This window comes from Apium graveolens, chromosome 3 (assembly GCF_009905375.1).
Source record: "Apium graveolens cultivar Ventura chromosome 3, ASM990537v1, whole genome shotgun sequence".
In the NCBI taxonomy this organism is placed as follows: Eukaryota; Viridiplantae; Streptophyta; class Magnoliopsida; order Apiales; family Apiaceae; genus Apium; species Apium graveolens.
In genome coordinates, this window is record NC_133649.1 from 195,990,075 (window position 1) to 195,995,395 (window position 5,321).

Here is a 5,321-nt window from a genome sequence, read left to right on the forward strand (position 1 = left end):
CCTGTCCCTTCTACTCAAACTCATCCAGTCTCTTTCAAGGTAAAACTTGTACTAACACTACTGGTCCTATTTCTATACTCATATTCTCTCTTGATACCATTTCACCTTCTTTATTTATCTACTCCGAGCTGCTTCAATCAATATCACTACGCTCTTGTTATACTGAATTAAGGTTAGAATTTGACAACTATCTTTCTCCCACTTTATCACATTAAGTGGGGACCTATACTGGCGTTCCCATGAAGCTTGGTAAAGTGGCATTCCAAAGCTGACATCGATGATAAATGATTATTCCAGTGTTTCCTTAAAACTCAACCTCTCCACATATATTACACTTCCTGAATCACTCCCGTACTTTGACTCTCCGTTTAAGGATGATAGGAGGTGCTAGTTTTCAACTTGGTTTCCAAACATTTAAACATCTCTTACTCTTTTCAATCAGTTAAGGCTAAAAAGTAATCTCAGATATTCATGTATTATCACCTTTAAGTATTTGAACTTTAGATTCCACTCCTTCCAATTCGTTTATTAACTTCTCGGAGGTCTTAATTACATCCAATCCATTCTGTCGGCATAAGGCATCTGTTACCATACGGCTTTGCTTAGGTAGTTGTTAATGGATTAATCAGATTTTTTTGTTAACTTTGGTCAAAATTTCATACTTGAAAACTCAACGTATAGTTCCCTGAATAGCTGAAGATGTTATCAATAAATACAATTCATTTATCTGAGTACTCCTTATACAACATGTTCCTTAATTCCTTCTAGACAACTAATACACTTGTTATTTCACATAATATCATCGGAGCTTGCAATGCACATAACTCACTTTGATTGTAATCTCTGGTATGTTCTCAGGTCGGATCTTAAGTTAATCCCCGAAAGGTAACATGCTTCTTGAATTAGGTCTCATAAATAATTAATTCTTTATAGGGTCTCACTTCTTCTTAGTCGTTGTTTTGTTAAACTCCCGATAATCAGTACATACTCTCATAATTTCATTCTTTTTCTCCCTTAACATCACTAGTACACTTCACGATTCATTTCTTGTAAAACCACTCCCTGGGTCTGCCTGATCCACTAGGCCTCCAATACTTCACCTTAATTCTTTGACATGTCCAACACTTCCTATTCCATCTTGAAATTTCCTTCTTGTACATGATTATCACTATTTTTCTTTAAATTCTCATATATCTTGGCATTTCTTCAGTAAATAAAATTCTTTATATTGTGAATTCCCCGTGGGATCTCAATTCTTAATCATTTTACTTATAGCATCCAAGTGTTGGAAGAAAACCTGGGGATATCATAATTGTTCTTCTGGGTGCATAATTGATAAGTGGCATTTTATACCACTTAGAACGTCTTATAATAGCTTAAACTGGTGTCTTGAAATCAAGTATTTTGTGTATTTGATGCATTTTTCTAGTGTTTGTGCATTTCAAGGTATTAGTTGCATTTCGGGGGAGAATTCATCAAAAAATAAGCCTTGGCATGTGTCTAGAATTGCAAGAGGGAAGAGAGGAGCAGATTACAGTGAAGAAACGGAGCAAAAACAGACCATTTTCCAGTAGGGGTCTGAGCCCCCACTCAGCTATGCTGAGCGGTCGCGCAGGAAGCTGAGCGCCCGCTCAGCTATGCTGAGCGGCCGCGCAGGGACGGAAAATCAGATTTATTATTTTAGACTCCTAATTCTGTTTGGCTTCCAACTTCTGAGTAATCTAAGTTTTATGGGACTCCTATATAAGTAGATTTCAGAGACGTTTCACGTGTGTTGGATCGTTGTATTAATCAAGGAGCGAAGGAGATAAGGAAGAAGACCGTTTTAGCACACCGCAACGAAGAGGAAGCATATTTTCTTATGATTCTTTATTTCGTTGTAACGTTGGATGCTAGTTTTCCTTGCTTTGAACCTATTTACTCTTGTGAGGTACTCTGGTTTAATATAATTAGTTTAGTTATTATTCTTTTGTGTTTATTTATCATATTTTCATATGAACCCATGGGCTAATCATGATCATGGGGTCGTAACGGATTTACTATGGAATTCTTTAGTTAGTTGTTTAATACCTTAGTGTGTGATGATTGTATGATATCTAGTATTGGTTGTGCGTATTCGTCTTATGTGCGTCGCGAACATATAAGATAGGGTGTTAATCTCTTGTGAAGCGACGGTGGATCTCGAGATTTAGAACTTGCCATGCTAGCATAGGTTCATGTACGAGTCTGCATGATTATTGGGTAACTCTAACCGTTTTATTCACCCTGTGTAATCAAAAGGAATAACTTGTTCTTAAATCATTATGTTGTCAATTTCTGTAGACATATAGGGACTCAACATAATTGATGCCTATTCAACTTCTATCTTAATTGTGGATATTTGGTAGAATGGTATTAGTACAATGAAAGTTGGCTTTTATCACTTTCATGTTATTCGATTAATATCATCACTGTTGCATGCTAAGGGTAATAACAATGACTATTGAAGGAAGTAGTAATGAAGTTGTGATCTCATGAGTATTTTAATATTTTTAATTCGAAGTGTTAATTAAGTGATTAATTTTAGTAGTTAATCGTAGTTAATAATTAGTTACTTAAATATAAGTGTTATTGTCTTAACATTGAGAAGTAATCATACATTGGTGAGTGAGTTTAATTGAACATAATTAGTCTGAGTCTCTATGGGAACGAACTAGAAAGTATTCTATATTACTTGCGAGCACGTATACTTGCGTGAATATTAGCGCGTGTTTTCGCCCTAACAAGTTTTTGGCGCCGCTGCCGGGGACTCGGCGTATTTGTTTAGTTTATGTACTTACCATTAGTGGTCGTTAGGACTCAGTGATTAAGACGTGTTACTTATTGTTTTCGGTTGTGTTTCAGGTACTTTAGTGAGCGTTTATGCAAACTTGTTCTCGTACTCGCAAGAGGACTTTAGATACAGCTGAGGAGACAGAAGAAGTTCTTGATATTGTGGAGAAGATAGATTTTGAAGATTCAGATTCAGGAAGTGAGCAGAAGGAGCCAGTAATCATGGGTGATCGTATTGTTCCGGCAGATCCAGCTCTTATGGACTTTTCTCGGCCTAAAATTGATGACATTCAGTCAAGCATTCTTCATCCGGCTATCCAAGCTAATACCTTTGAAATCAAGCCGGGCACTATTCAGATGGTGCAGAACTCTGTTTCTTTCGGAGGAGCTGCGACTGAAGACCCCAACATGCACATAAGGAATTTTGTCGAGATCTGCAGTACTTTCAAATATAATGGTGTGACTGATGAGGCTATCAAGGTGAGGCTTTTCTCATTCTCACTGAGGGATAAAGCTAAGGACTGGTTACATTCTGAACCAGCTGGGTCCATCACTACTTGGCAAGATCTTGCAGCAAAAGTTTCTGGTGAAGTTTTATCCAATGGCAAAGACTGCTGCTATGAGGATTGCTCTTACTCAATTTACGCAGCAACCTACAGAATCTATGTGCGAAGCTTGGGAGCTCTACAAGGAAATGTTGAGAAAGTGTCCACATCATGGAATGCCCGATTGGATGGTGATCACTGGTTTCTATAATGGTTTAGGGGCCCAATCTCGACCCATGCTCGATGCAGCAGCTGGAGGCGCCTTGGGGGCCAAAAGCTATACTAAGGCTTATAATCTTATTGAGACTATGGCTGCAAAAGAGCATCAAAACCCAACTCAAAGGATGATGCCTGGGAAGGTAGCAGGTATTCTGGAAGTCGATGCAGCCACCGCTATTGCAGCGTAGCTCCAAGCGCTGTCTATGAAGGCCGATTCTCTAGCTACCTATGGAGTCAATCAAATAGCTATGGTCTGTGAGCTTTGTGCAGGTTCTCATGCTACGGATCAGTGTTCTCTTGTTAACGAATCTGTTCAGTATGTGAACAATTATCAGTGACAACAGCAGCCTGTGCCAGCTACTTATCATCCTAACAACAGAAATCATCCAAATTTCAGCTGGGGTAATAATCAGAATGCTATTCAGCCACCATATCAGCAAGGTGTGAGTAAACAATTTAATCCTCCTGCATTCCAGCAACCACATCAGTATGCTCAAAGGAAATCATATCCTCAACAGGGAGGTGCAGCTGCACCCACTTGTGCTGATTTTGAGGAACTTAAGCTGTTGTGCAAGAGTCAGGCAGTGTCGATCAAGACCTTGGAAAATCAAATCGGTCAAATAGACAATGCAGTGCTCAATCGTCAACCTGGCACTCTTCCCAGTGACACGGAAGTGCCAGGCAGGAAGGAAGCTAAAGAGCAAGTCAAGGCTATTACCTTAAGGTCTGGGAAAGTTGCTGATGCTGAAAAGGCAAAAGAAGGAGAAGCTGAAGTTGGAGATGAAGAAGCTAAGCAAAAGGAGAAAGCGGCGGAACCAAGGAAGACTACTGTTGAACACACTCTTCCTGAGGGTAATACAGGGGAGAAATAGCTCCATCCTCCTCCACCATTCCCTAAGAGATTGCAATAACAAAAGCTGGATAAGCAGTTCGGTAAGTTTCTGGAGGTGTTCAAGAAACTTGACATCAATATACCTTTCGCTGAGGCTCTGGAGCAAATGCCTAGTTATGCGATGTTTATGAAGAGTATTCTTTCAAGGAAGGTGTAACTGGATGACCTTGAGACCATTGCTCTAACGGAAGAATGCAGTGCTGTGCTGCAACAAAAGTTACCTCCAAAGCTTAAAGATCCAGGTAGCTTCACCATTCCTTGCACCATTGGCAAGTTGTCTTTTGACAAGTGCCTTTGCGATTTGGGAGCAAGCATAAATCTGATGCCGTTGTCGATCTTTAAAAAGTTGGATTTGCCTGATCCAAAGCCCACCTACATGTCTGTACAATTGGCTGATCGTTCTATTACTTACCCAAGAGGCATAGTGGAGGATGTGCTAGTCAAGGTGGATAAGCTCTTCTTTCCTGCAGACTTTATTATTCTGGATTTCGAGGAAGATAAGAAGATTCCCATAATCTTGGGAAGACCTTTCTTGGCCACTGGCCGTACCTTGATAGATGTGTAGAAAGGTGAACTTACAATGCGGGTGCAGGATCAGGATGTGACCTTCAATGTATTCAAAGCAATGAAATTCCCTACAGAAGATGAGGAGTGCTTAAAAGTTGATGCGATTGATTCCGCGGTTACTTCAGAACTCAATCATATGCTAATGTCTGATGCATTAGAAAAGGCCTTAGTGGGGGATTTTGACAGTGCCGATGAAGATGGCAACGAGCAATTACAATATCTTAATGCTTCTCCCTGGAGGCGAAAGCTGGACATGCCGTTTGAATCTCTTGGTACTTTTGACCTCA

The 5,321-nt window shown here is 39.8% G+C and overlaps 1 non-coding gene across 1 annotated transcript; it reads right to left on the reverse strand.

Moving 5' to 3' along the window:
• Positions 1–3,427: 3,427 nt before the first annotated feature.
• LOC141715795 (small nucleolar RNA R71) lies at positions 3,428–3,534 on the reverse strand. Its single transcript, XR_012572544.1, has one exon. It is a non-coding gene; the product is annotated as a small nucleolar RNA R71 (small nucleolar RNA).
• Between the last annotated feature and the right edge of the window lie 1,787 nt (positions 3,535–5,321).